The 15016-nt window shown below is 37.4% G+C and overlaps 1 long non-coding RNA gene across 1 annotated transcript in view; it reads right to left on the bottom strand.

Annotated features, from left to right (window-relative positions):
• LOC110408230 overlaps positions 5392-15016 on the bottom strand; it is a 13745-nt gene continuing 4120 nt past the window's right edge. The window contains exon 3 of the long non-coding RNA XR_002444230.1: positions 5392-9132. This is a non-coding gene — a long non-coding RNA (uncharacterized LOC110408230). The remainder of the gene's footprint in view (positions 9133-15016) is intronic.

Genomic DNA, 15016 nt, shown 5'->3' with positions numbered 1-15016 from the left:
CAGTTCATTCATCACTTCATAAATGTCTACAAAAATTGTTGTTTTCTTTACAGACCTAGCAGCTACATTCTTAGTGGTACTGATTATTCAATTGTATTATTTATTTTAATTTTCTTCTGTAATTCAGCTGTGATCAAATAAACTTAAGAAAAATAAACACTTTTTTTCTTTCTCTTAATGTATTTTATTGACTGTGGATGAGATATTCATTTTTCTGAAAGTCATAAAGTCAGTGACATACTTTGACATAATCTGAACCATGTGTGTAAACACTGAAAAATGTCTCTATATTTAATTTTTTTTATCAGTCCTTATCAATCACCAGCTATTTTGCCTAAGACCAGAAATTCTACATTTAGTGTAGATGAGATCCTTTTAGAAATGGGCAACACATTCTAAATCTTTCAAGTTTTTGAAGTCTTAATACCACCTAATTTCAGAATGTTATAGAAGCTATTAAAAATGAATTAGAAAGATTCAGAGTACTGAGAGAGGGTAGATGTCTTTCTCTTTTTTACTAATACTCTCTCTCTTGCTTTCTCTTTTTTTGAAGAAATATTTTGAAACTTTTATCCAGAATAGGAGCTCAGAAATTTCCCCTGAAGGTTTTTAATATCTTATTGGACGCTACTGCACAGAAACATGAAAATCTCCCCAAAGGTAGTACTTTGGGTGTGAGAAACACTATCTTTGTGTAGGCTAATTCCTCTCCTAAGATCTATTGATTGCAGACTGATTTCCCAGTGCTCTGTTTTGTTCCAACATTTTGCCAGGAAAGAGATATTGCAGTTGGAGTTAGGTAGAACAGAAGGAACTATTCAAGGTTTCCAGTCCTCTTCCCTGCTGTGGAAAAACTAAGGATGTATTAGTGCCATGCTTACAGAAATGAAATGAAAGATAAGCTAATTATAATGTAGCAGACTTGAGCTACACTGTGTTTAATATGGCTAAATCAAGCAAAATGAGACAAAGCTGTGAAGGCAGCAGTAACTATATCACAGGTGTGTCAGCAGCATGTACACTAAATAATTTTTTCCTTTGAAATGGGATAATGCAGAGCTGCTTAATTTCAATTGCAAACTGGATGTTGACATTCTGATGATATATATATTACGGTACACTGAAAATATCCAATTTATTCTTACTATACCTTCACTGTGATTTAGCTAATATGTAACCCATTGAATCAGCCTTTTTTATCTTTCAAGATGAATCATAACATTAAACATTAGCCTCTAATGAGGACTCCTCACAAGAGATCCCCAAAAAATCTTGCCATGCCATGTTTACTGCTCCTTTCCATCATTCTGTCAACTTGATTTACATTGAAATCCAACAAATTTGTCAAATATGGCACCTATTTTCCAAAACAAACAAATAACAACTAAATGGATGCTTTTAATCAAACTAAACCTTTCCAAATTTACATGCTCAAAATATTTCTAAGACTTTCTTAGAATTTCTTGGAGTATAACTGGTCTATAAATACTTGAATACTCTAAGATTTTTCAAGTTATGATATTGCACTTGTACAAAGCTCTCAGAATATTTTCTCCTATAGATTTCATAAAAGATAGTAATCCAGATTCAGTATTTTGTTTTCTTAATCATTCTCTTTATTCAGTTGTAAACACATATATAAAGTAAATAAAAGTATATCCAGTATAATTTGTCTTGGTTTTCTTTCACTGTACTTAAAATGCCTCATATTTATCAATTATCTGACAATATTTAAGTATGAGGATATGCAAATTAATGTGTAGAATGACAATATATATGTAAGCCATTATTTTAACTTTGGCTTGACATTTCATTTTGTTAATTAGCATGTGTGTCTTGATTTCCACTGTGATGGAGTTAATTACCTTCATAGTATCATAGAATCATAGCATCATTACGGTTGGAAAAGACCTCTAAGATCATCTAGTCGAACGCTCCACCTACCATCAGTATTGTCCATTAAACCATGTCCCTAAATGTTGCATCTACCCTTTCCTTAAACACCTCCAGAGACAGTGACTCTACCACTTTCCTGGCAACATGTTCCAGTGCCTGACCACTCTTTCAGAGAATAAATTCTTAATGTTCAACCTGAACATTCCCTGGCGCAACATTCTCAGGAAACAACTTCTGCACTAGTTCCACACAAGAAGAAGCTGACCTCCAGTTCACCACAGCCTCATTTTGGGTAGCTGTAGAGAGCAATAAAGTCTCCCCTGAGCCTCCTTTTTTCCAGACCAAACAATCCCAGTTCCCTCAGCTGCTCCTCATAAGGCCTATGCTCCAGACCACTTACCAGCTTTGCTGCCCTTCTCTGGACACAGTCCAGGGCCTTGATGTCTTTCTTGAAGTGTGGGGCCCAAAACTGAAGACAGTACTTGAGTTGTGACCTCAGTAGGGCTGAGTACAGAGGCATGATCACTTCCCTTGTCCTGCTGGTTGGACTACTTCTGATACAAGCCAGGATGCCATTGGCCTTCTTGGTCACCTGGGCACACTGCTGGCTCATGCTCAGTTGAGTGTTGTCTCACACTCCCAGATCCTTTTACTCCTCAGCCTTCCTTCTGTACCTGATATGACGCTGAGGTTTTAATTTAGGATGGGCATAATGTTGATAACACACAGATATTTTAATTGTTACCAGTCAGTGCACAAGTAAAGGACTGTTCAGCTTCTCATACTGCCTTACAAGTGAGGATGCACAAGGAGAAAGGAGGAGACACAGCCAGGAAAGCTGATCCAAACTGGACAGAGGAATATCCCATATCATATGATGTTATACTCAGCAATAAATGTTGAGGGAGTTGGCTGGGATAGGGGGATGCACTGGCCAATGCCTATTTGGTCAGCAGGTAGTGAGCAATTGCAATATGCTTTGTTTATTCTTTTTGTTGTTATTGTATTATTATTATTATTATTATTATTATTATTATTATTATTATTATTATTATTATTATTTATTTGCTTGCTTTCTTCTTAAACTACCTTTATCTCAATCCATGAGTTCTTATAAGTTTCAATATTCTCTTGTATCCCACTGGGGATGTAGGCAGTGTTGTGCTTAGCTGTCTACTTGGTTAAATGGCATCAATGTGAAACACTTTGCCAAGAACAAATGCATTCTGTCATAAATCTCTCTCTCTTTGAAGAAAAATCCTGACCACAGTGAAAAAAGAACCCCACACAAAAAAAAGTGTGAATAATTAGAAATTCACATACACAGACTGGTAAGCACAGAGTGCGTTCTCTCTGTGAGCAATATTGAGAGTACCTAGCTATTATGTATTGCTTTTCTTCCATGCATATTTAAGAATGTTATATTGGCAGTTAATACCAGTTCCTTCCTGTACAAATAAGGTACATGGATCTTGATGTGCTATCAGAACAGTACCAGTGAAAGCATTACAAGGAAAAATTTGGATTTTCTTTTTTTTCTGTGTTATTGTGAAATCCTGTTTCTCTATTTTAGAAAAGACTGTGACAGCTTCATATATTTTTTTCCCTTAAAACTGCATAGTTCTTAGGAGATGATCAGCAGCAAATTGTCAAAGGGATTATTCTGGATTGTGTGAGGAGCCATTAAAGACCTATGATTACGCAATTGAATTGAGCCACAAATAGCTGAGCTTTAAGTCAGAATCTCAAATGTGAGACATTTGAACTCTGTCTGTATGAGAAATAATATACTTCTCCTCTGTGTTGAAGGTTTCTCAGTGTTGAACTACTGAAAATAGAAAAACATTTGGGGTCTGTTATTTATTTGCCCTTTTTTTAAAATTCAAATAAATTTATGCTTAGACAAAGTGAGACACTTTCAACAAATTTTATTTACATAATAAGGCCCCACCTATACACTGTGAAACATCAATTTCTAGCTTTCAGGTTGACAGAATATTCATCACAGAATAATTTCCTATTATAGGTGGCTGTTCATTTACTGGAAAAAGGTACAGAACAACCTGTTCCTTTAGTTGACTAAATAAAATGAAATAAAATATTTTTCTTACATATTATTTGTCTCTATTTTCTTTTAATCTTTTGAATTGCAGTAAAAAATAAATGATAAATACTTTATATTATTTTCTAAGTGACATACTGTATTTTATATTCTTTGGACTGGTCCTTCTTCAAGTTGTTTTCCTTTACATAATATAGGTATAGTCAGATTCCTCATGTAGCATATTATGACTTTAATTATTCTGAAGATTTTTTCTTACATTTGTGACAGGAGAGATAACCAGTATGCACTTTTCCTTTTATTTCTTCCTTTGAATATTGATCACTCTGCACTTTGAATCTGCTACCACTTTGCTCCTTGATGTCTTGATAACATTTTCTCTTCCTGGAGTTTTTACTGCAGTATTTCAAGTCTTGTGCAATATAACCTTTTTATTTTTCTTTTCATATCACAGAGAGTAGTGTGGCACATGTGGCACAGCCTTATAAACAAGAAAGTGGTGAATATTTCAGTTTGGAGCTATAGCTATATGCAGCACAACATTATGTATTCAAATTTAGTCCCAGAGGTGCACATTCTAAATTCATCATGCATGATCTCACAGGAGGCACTTGATGAGCATGCACTCCTTCCCCAGCATTTCTCATACATGATAGATGCAAACATGAAAAATAAGAAAAAGAACCTATTGAACATGTCTCTCTAATCTACTTGACCTGTTTTTTATCAAAAGCTTCTATTAAACTACTGAAGCTCAGATGTGTCAGAGCTTCTGCTCTAAATGTCATTTTCAGAAGTAAAAAGAAATGTATTCAACTAGATTCAGTAATAGGAAATATAGAACTTACAGAGGGAAATGCAATAACTGGTGGGCCATATTTTGTGGATTTCAGTATTTGTAGAAAAAGAAAAGAAAGAAGAAACCATGTCTGAACTGCTTTCTTAGTGCAGCCGGTCTTCTTTAGGTTAACAGGGTCAATGTTGATGAAACTGTTTTCCAAATGGGATCATCAAAGTCAGTGCACTTATTGAAGTATAAGAGCTTGGAAGGTTGCATTAATTTTTAATTATGTATTGAAAATGGACAACATAACATGTTCATTGAATATAGTTTAGTAAAATTTTTAAATACAGCAGTGCAGAAAAAAATATGAAAAATCATTGCACTCAGTTGTTGCATAGCAATGTGTATAAAAATATGATACGTTTTTCAAAGGAACTTAGTGAACTGTGTAATAACAGTTTTCACTGATCATACAATGCCTATGCAGATATACATACTGTGGACACCAGTACTAGAATATGATCTACTGATTATTTAAAGACAAATAATTAAATATATAATAAATATTTAAAGGCAAGAGAATGTCTTCATGTGTACTCATTTAAGTGATAGTGCAAACCCCACAGTAAAGAATACAAATCCAAATGCCTATTTTTCCCATTATTTTATTTTGTAACAGTGGCTGAGTAGAAAAAATGAAATGGAAAATAGGAAATAGAAATATGTACAGATTATCAAATACCCTTTTTTACTTTTATGCTGTCTCACATCTTTCAGCAGCCAGTACTTTTATTTAAAGGCTTGGGTTAACTTTATATCAGACTAGCATAAGTTATCTTGTAATTGCTTATAATTTTTCTAATTTTTATTTCATTTATGGAAGTTTATTTCTGTCAGTAGAAGTTTTGCTGATTAGTATCAGAAGAACTGAGCTTAATAACTTTTGGACATCTCCATTATGGAGGATGATAACATACGTGATTGTTTTAAATCAAATAATTTTGAGATTTACAGCAAATTTACTTGACAAAGCCTCAAAACTTCTTGAAAATCTTGGATCTGGGGATTTTTAAATGTTTCCTGTCTTTCTGAAGTTAACCAGGAGATGAGTGTCTGCTTTAGACTAACTCATTTTCTGGGTTCTTGAAATCCCGGAGAATCTCAGGTTTTTATCTGCCAACAGACACATAAAAGTATGCGTTTAAATTGTTTAGCTCATCAGACAGCTGAATGCCACGTAGCCATTTGCTCTCTGCCAACACCCACAGTGTGACGGGGGACAAAATTGAAGAGAACCCATAGATTGGGATAAGAATATTTTAATAAGAAAGAAAGAAATTAAAATTTAAAAAAAAAAAAAGAGGAAAGAATAAACAACAACAATAACAACTGCAAAAAAATTAAACAAAGCAAACAATGCACAACACAATTTCTCACCACCATTTGTCCAATACCCAGCAACACCCCAACCATCAGCTGCCCTCCTTGGCCAACACTCCCAGTTTTATTGTTAAGCATAGCATTATATGATATGGAATATCACTTTGGCCACTTTACACCAGCTGTCCTCACTGAGTCCTCTCTCAGCTCCCTGTGCACTCCCAGCCTCCTTGCTTGTAGGGCAGTATGAGATGCTGCTGTGTCCTTGACTTAGTATAAGAACTGCTCAGCAACAACTAAAACATCTGCATGTTATCAACATTGTTATCATCCTAAATCTAAAACACAGCACCATATCAGCTACTAGGAAGAAAATTAACTATATCCCACCCCAATCTAGGACAACGTTGTACCTATCCCAGTAAATTAAATTATGCTGTAGGTCATTTCTCTAACTGGAACTTGATAATCATGCTGTTAGTGCAGTCCCCATCATGTATTTTGTTTAGGCTGAACAGCACTTCACTTTCTCAAGCATGAGTGAGGGATTCCTCAAAACAGGTGGCTTAAATGAAGCCAGCCAGTTTGGGAGATTGGGAACTGAATCATATGAACAACTATGATGGTTGGCCTTGGTTTCTGAGAACAGTCTACAAACCACCTTGTTTATTTTAATTTATTTATTTTTCATAGAGCCACAAAATATTCTTTGTAAAATCCACTGTGACTGAGGTTTCAGAAGTAACAACATAACTGCAGTAGAGTGATCCAGGATTGGGAGCCTAAAACCCTTAGCACAAATCACTGTGCTACTGATACACTTCTTATATAAGGGGGAAGAAAATATAGATGCATTTTGAAGTTTTATTCTTGTCTTGATACTGATGAATTGTACTTCTCAGTAACTAATCTCTGCCAATGAGTTCACTGACATACTACACGTTTTCCATGCTGCGTTGAGAAGCAAATGTGGAAGGGCCTTGTTTGTTCCAGATCCCAGTGAATACAAAAAGCAGTTGTTGCTAAGAGTTATTATAGCTTCATGGCTGACTTTTCACTGTTCAGTTTGGTTCAGTTCTGCTTACATTTAGTACACAAAGCATTTTCTACTGTAAAAGAAGGAGTCTTTTTTTTTTTATTCTTTTATGTTTTTCTACTGCAGACTAGGGAGTTGTAAAGAGGGATGAAAACTGTCATAATATATGAGCCCAGGTCAACCAAGAACAAAACTTGTAAGTAAAAACTGGCATTACTTTATGTGATGTATTTATGCAGTTAGCTGTAATGTCTAACAGTTTTTCTTCTTACAATCCAGTATTGTTTCTCCCACACACTACATTTAATTGATAAATTGTAGAAAATTTTCTTAATTTGAATTTAATGGTGTAGTAGAAGTTGTTCACCGCAAATGTGTAAGCTAAACTGTGATTGTGAGCATTCAGCTACGAGCTTCTAGGATCCACAGACACAGTTCAGTCTAAAAATATGCTGCTGAGAAAATCTGATCTTGGGGGAGGGGTTGGGGCAAGGTTAATTATCAGACAAATTATTTACCTGATATAGATCCCAGCATGACCTCAATAACACCAGTGCCAGCACAAGCAAAATGTTTAAGAAGATTAAAACTCTTACAGGAACATTAATCTACATTGCAATAAAAAGAGAGCATAATGCGTATATATATACACATTATGTATAGTATATATAATTTTAAATTATTTTCCCAGAAGCAAAAACTTTATCCTTTACATTTGTAATACTGTATATCTCTTCTAAAATATAGTTGTAAATTACTTCACTGTCCTTTTTTAAACAGCTTGTCCTTCCTGTTTTCTCATAGCTATTATGTCAGGCACATATAAGTAGTCATGTCTAACATCTTAATATCCATTCTCAATTTTCTTCCTATTCACTTGCTTCACAGGAGATAAAAGACAAATTGTATCCTTGCTACAACTTGTATTCTGGTAGAAACTGACTTAAGAAATGTGAAAAACTTTTAAATGTGTATAGTTAAGATAGGACTGCAGTAATGCCTTAGTGAATACTAAAACATGATGCTAATGTCACAAACTCTTGTTTATTAAGTGACACACATATTTTAGAAAATATAAGCATTGCTCCAAATGTAATGCCTCCTATTTTATTCTATTGACACATGATGTCAGAGGCATATATTGGTGGTATGGCAGTAGAAGTTGGACCTTCACACCAATATATCATTAAATTATGTTGTCAGATGACAGTAGAGGGGCAGTCTGTCAAAATGACATCTGACATGGAAATGCACATGAAGAAAAGGTGCGCAGTTGAACTCCTCCATGTGTAAAAAATTGCACCCACTGAAATTCATTGATGCTTGTCGAACGTTTATGGAGAGCAAACAGTGGATATTAGCACAGCCAAGTGGTAGGTGATGTGTTTCAGCAGTGGCAACAGTAATGTGAAAGACAAGCCATGATCCAGATGGCCATGAAGATTTTCTAAATGCACAGCTTGCAGGCTCTTCTTCGTTGGTCGTGAAAATGCGTAGCTAATGGTGATGACTATATTGAAAAATAGTTTTTTGTAGCTTAGAATTTTCTCTATCAAATAGTATTACTGTGCTCTTTGTATCCGTCACAATTTCCATGGAAAAAACAATAGGAGGCATTACTTTTGGAGCAAAATACACATATTTTATATACTGATATGTATATATGTATAGATGCAACGAAGACAAATATTAGCCTCCTGACTTCTAAGTACATAACTGTACAATCTTAATGTTTTATTAAGCTGTTTCATTGCATTTACTGTATCATCTTGTGTCCAAATATGGCACTGTATTACATGTTCAGTGAACTGAACACTTTGTTATTCATAGCCATAATAAACTCACCTTTGACCTGTTTTCCTTCAAGCAGTCTCATTAGACCTTGTTTTGGATGGCATCCATCTAGGTGATTGGTGTTCATATTTTAGCAGTGAGGTGCATTACACAGCTTAGTGGACAGTGGACCTTGCAAAACTGGTGATCATAAAGTTCAGCATCAATAATTCCTAATCATAGTTTCTTCATAATCCCAGTGATAAGGACAAACTAATGCCTTTTATTGCCTAAAAATCATGACATTTAATATTTTACACTGAAAAGAAAACTGGTGGTATTTAATTTCTATTCAGCACAATTAAAAACTAGTCATTATGTAGCAGTTAAAAGCACACCTGAAACACTCCACATTTGTTGATTTTACAATTTGACAGGTCATTTATATATATATACAATCATATAGTGCCATGTTTTAACAAGATCACTGTTTCCTTGTAGTGAAAACTCCTAGCAAATAATAAAGTTTTATATTAAATTGAGCAAATCCATTTATATGGAGATTATTCTGAGGATATATTAAAAACTCTGAAGAATAATGCATTCCTTGAATGTAGTCCAGGTCTGATCAAAACAGTCATAATTACTAGATTCCAAAGGAGGACAAAATGAAGAGTAACAGAAATCCCTTGCTTACAGCATTTCCTCCGGTTTGATTCATAAACTTCTCAGTCTTCTTGGGCAGCTACACTTTTAGGTGGGTTTAGAATAATTCATATATGCAATGTGTCTATGTACATACATATGTACACACTTTCTATGTATGTGTGGTCAAATGTTTGCATACACATCATTTTTTCTTCCTACATTATGGTAGAATGTTTTATTTTTTATTTTCTAATTGTTTTACTTTTTTTTTCCTTTTTCTCTTTTTTTTTCTTTCTCTATTTTGTTATTGCAAAAATTTCTTTAAGGAGACTTTTAGACATCTTTTCTTTCATACATCACAGGAAATGATTATTATTCAAATAATTGCAGTCAGATATATAAATCACATCACGATTTCAGAAATAGCTGACAGTAAATCTGAATAATGCGGTGAAAGATAGAAGTTAGCACTGACATACGCTGAGATCCATTTTTTCAGAGTCTTAGCTACAAACAATGTATCTAATTTATAATGGCACTAAAAAAAAATATACTGGCTAGACAATATTCTGATGTGTAAAGCACTTATGTTATGACAGCATTAAATCTGGAAAGTCTTTTGTAAAATGGAAAACTAGGTCTTTGGTTAGTATTAAAGCAGATTTTTTTTTTCCCAACGTGTAAGAGTTTAAATGTAGATCTTTTGATAAATAATCCAGTTTCAAAATGGCTTGAAAAAATATCAATCCTGTCTTTGGAAGGCACTGAAAGTGTTCATGGACAAATAAGTTCAGGAAACATCATGTTAATACTAGTAGGAGATCAATGAGTTAATAGCCAATATGCTGTCTGTACATAAAATACTGTTTACTTATCAATAGCGAGTTCTGCTCTATTTCTGTCTGTTTCCTGAAATAGTTTTAAATGCCTAAATGCAATTGCAAAAGAGATCATTTACAACTTTTTAAACAGTCAGTAGTAAATGCTGGTTGCAAACGAGAGATAGAAATCACAAGTGTGAGGTTAAAAAAACAATAAAATCGAATCTGGTAATGTTTGATTCAGAGATTATGTTCTTTTTCTTCTGATGTTTACAATAACTTACAGACTCAGCTAAATTAACAGGTAAATTGGTCTTTCAGCCATAAGTAGCAAAACAGCAATTAAGACTTTTCATGATCCTCATCTGTGACTCAAGTCCAAAAGGAACTTAACAAATTTGTGTCCTTCCAAATCCTTCTATTCACAGGAACTCAGTAAGAAAAGGATATAGCAGAGCGTAAATTATTTTTAAGTGGAGTCAGCAAAACTAAATAATGAAAGTAGCATAGTAAGGTGTTTTCTTCCAATACATTTCTTTAACTCCTAGAGAGTTAAAGAGACCTCTCCAGTGGCAATCCAGCAGCCCCAGACCAGGACACACATACACATGTATGCACACATTCACACACAGGACGATGACAGGACAAGTCATGGACCACCACAGGCTAGGCACTGCCTTCAGCAGCACCCCAAAGACTTCACACGCCACAGCAGCACAGACAGCCTAGTCCTGTCCTCCCCTCAGATGTGCAGGTCCCTGGTGCAGGCACACTCACATGCATCCAGATTCACCCACTCATGCACACACATGGGTGCCCAAGCACTGGCACAACCGCTCTGCTCTGCACTGGCACCTTACCCGAATTTCAACCCCCCTAAACCACAAGGGGCCTCGCCAGAGAATGCACAAGCATACCCCATGCACAACTGCTTTAGGGAGGATACAGGCACTGCCCCAGCCAACAGCCAGAACCAGACACACAGGCTGCAACCTGCAGCCCTGCTCCAGCCATTGGCATGGAGCATTCATTGGCCTCACTCAGGTTGGTTCTTGAAATGACCTCTCTTAGATTTTGTTGGCCAGGTTTGTCTCTACATATTCTGCTTTATGGCTCCTTTGATTGTTATGGCTCCTACTGTTAAAGAAGCAGACACTCTTCTACATGCTCTTAAGAAAGCAGTGGGAAAGCTTGTGGAATTTCATTTCCTTCCTTTCTTCTTCTACTGTCATCTTGATTCCAGCTTTCCACCCTACTTTCCACTGATCAGAAGAGGGTGGCTTGGTGTTGACTCAAAATAACATTTCTTTAATGTTTTGTTAGGAAGTACAGCTGCTAAATGAGCTTTCACTTAGCGATGAAACCAGAGGTTAGCTAGATTTTTTGTTGTCTTTTTTTTTTAAATCCCAATTCTTCATTTTCAAAGTGAACAATTAACTAAAAATGATCCTCATCCATATGGCAGAAACATATGTAAGACAAAAGGAGATAACTGGTTTTCCAGGGATGTCATCCTTTACTTTAAATCCACAATCATTTAAAGGTTTTGGCCAAGTGAACTGCACTTGGTGAATGAAACTCCATGGAGTATATTCTTAGTGTTCATGGATTGTCACAGCCTGCAGCCATTAAAGCTCACTTTGAAAGTGAGTAAATAACACATTATTTCTCATCAGTTACTATTTCTGCAGCATTTACTGGTGGAGGAGAGAGACGAAGCATTTAAATATTTTCTGAAGCTCTAATAACCACATGATAATCACTCTGGAGCATAATATAAATGTTTAAAAAGCAGAAAGCAGTTTGTGCTGTCACACCAAAGTTCTTAGCATTGCAGCTACTCTCTGTATACAATGCTGTATGCTTATTTTGCTTTGTTCTCAAGGAAAAGATATTTTTCTTAGCTTTTTTTTTTTTTTTTTTGCCTAGTTGCTTTAGTGCAACTCTATTTCAATTGTGTTTATTTCAGTTTGTACAATGCAATTTCTATATGGCTCTGCTTTTGATAGCAATATGACTCATTGATAATGATAGGTGAGGGAATAGTCCTTTGAATGTGCCCTCCTTTTTATAAAACTGTGGAGGAGTTAAATCTAGCTATTATTTTCTTAAAACCGCTTATCCAAATAAGGACTATAAATGTATAAAAAAGCTAGTTTTTATAAACATTTTACAACTTTTTGTAGAATAACTTGTAGAACATATGTGAAAAGACACAACATTATAGGGATATTTTGATAGACATTTTTGACCACTGGACAGCAGAGGATAAACAGGAAGATTATTCTTATTATCATAGAATCATAAAAATAAAATGCTGTAGGTTGGAGGGGACTGTAAAGATCAACTAGTTCCAATCCCCCTGCCATGGGCAGGGTTGCCAACCACTAGATCAGGCTGCTCAGGTCCCCGTCCAGTCTTGACTTGAACCCCCCCAGATATTCTCTTTTCATTTAATGAAAAGAGCTCGGGAGCCCGGGTTAAAGAGGTAAGGAAGAAACTTCCGTCCCTAGTACGGCCCTCAGATTATTATCCTCTGTTGTTGTTTCAGATAGGCAGTGATGAAATTCAAAGAACTTCCCTTAGAACCATGAAAAAGGAGTTCAGAGCCTTAGGGCATCTGGTCAAGGGTTCGGGAGCACAAGTTGTATTCTCCTCTATCCCTCCAATTATAGGGAATAATAAGAGACTAAACATGATGGGGCAACAGATTAATATCTGGCTCCAAGCCTGGTGTGCGTGGCAGGGGTTTGGGTTTTTCGACCTCAGCTTGATTTACACGAGACTGGGCCTGCTGGAAACCAATAGGAGTAGCTTATCCCACTGGTGGAAAGGGGTTTTACGGTGGGAATTGGGAAGGTTCATTGAAAGGGCTTTAAACTAGGTACGAAGGGGCGTGGGGGTGAAACCAGGGTCACTAGTAAGGACCCTGTATGTAATGAGCCAGTGCTTCTGGGAGGGGCTTGTGCTAGTAAGATCCCACAGTCTTGTGGGAGGAATGAGGAGTACAACGCACCCCTTTGTAGGAAGAACACAAGGAATGATGTGAGGTTGGTGGCTTTGAAAACACGTGAGCATGGAAAAGAGGGTATTAGGGCTTTAGGAAGCAGTGGGGGAGAACTTCAGATTTCTTCTGGAAGTTTGAGGGAGTGCCCCTCTAGAAAGGTAGTGTGTCAGAAAGCCCAGCTGAAGTGCCTTTACACTAAAGCACGCAGCATGGGAAATAAGCAGGAGGAACTGGAAACCGTGATGTGCTTGGAAAATTATGATCTGGTTGCTATCACAGAAACGCGGTGGGATGAATCCCACGATTGGAACACTCTGATTGAGGGCTACAGGCTCTTCAGAAGGGACAGACAGGGCAGGAAGGGAGGGGGAGTTGCCCTCTATGTTAGGAAGTGGATAGATTGTGAAGAGCTGTGTCTGAGTAACAGTCACGACCAGGTTGAGAGCTTATGGGTTAAAATCAGCGATCGGTCCGGTAAAGGAGATCTAGTGGTTGGGGTCTGTTACAGGCCACCTGATCAGGGGGAGCCTGTTGACGAGGCCTTCTTGCTCCAGCTGCAGGAGGTGTCGCGTTCGCGGGCTCTTGTCCTGATGGGGGATTTCAACCACCCGGATATCTGCTGGGATAGCGGAAAGGCGGGCAGCAGACAGTCCAGCAGATTCCTGGAGTCTGCTGAGGATAACTTCCTTGTCCAGGTATTAGACGGACCGACCCGAGGTGAAGCCTTACTGGACCTGGTGCTCACCAACGTGGAGGAGAGCATTAGAGGGGTTAAGACTGGAGGAAGCCTGGGCTGTAGTGATCATGCACTGGTGGAGTTTGTGATCTGGAAGAATGCAGGCCTGGCAAAGAGTAAAGTCAGGACCCTGAACTTCAGGAGAGCAAACTTCCAGCTGCTCAAGGAACTGCTGGGTGGGATCCCCTGGGAAACTGTCCTTAAGGGTGTAGGAACAGAACAGAGCTGGCAGCTCTTTAAGGACACCCTCCTGAGAGCCCAAGAGCTCTCCATTCCCCAGCAAAAGAAATCGAGCAGAGGAGGCGGGCGACCGGCATGGCTGAGCAAGGACCTGCAGCTTAAACTGAGAGAAAAGAGGGAAATGTACAGGAAGTGGAAGCAGGGTTGTGCAGCCTGGGAGGAATATAGGGCTGTTGTCCGCATGTGTAGAGATAGGATCAGGAAAGCCAAGGCGCAGGTAGAGCTGAACTTGGCTTGGGATGTGAAAAATAACAAGAAGGGGTTCTACAGGTACATAGGCAAGAGAAGACAAGTCAAGGAGAGTGTTCCCCCTCTGGTAAATGAGGATGGAGAATTGGCTTCCTCAGACGTGGAAAAAGCTGAGGTGCTCAATAAGTGCTTTGCCTCGGTCTTCACTAGTGGTCAGGCTCCCCGTGTCTGCCAGGACCCTGAACCTTGAGGTGTGGGTGAGAGGAGCGGATTTTGTCACACTGTAACAGTGGAACAAGTTCGAGACCTCCTCTTGAAACTGAATGTGTGGAAGTCCATGGGGCCAGATGACATCCATCCTAGGGTTCTGAGAGAGATGGCTGATGTGGTTGCTGAGCCGCTCTCCATCATATTTGAAAAATCATGGCTGTCCGGTGAAGTCCC

Source organism: Numida meleagris, chromosome 1, assembly GCF_002078875.1.
Source record: "Numida meleagris isolate 19003 breed g44 Domestic line chromosome 1, NumMel1.0, whole genome shotgun sequence".
NCBI lineage: Eukaryota > Metazoa > Chordata > Aves > Galliformes > Numididae > Numida > Numida meleagris.
The sequence above is the reverse complement of the archived record's forward strand: the minus strand, read 5'-3'. Positions and strand labels throughout refer to the sequence as shown.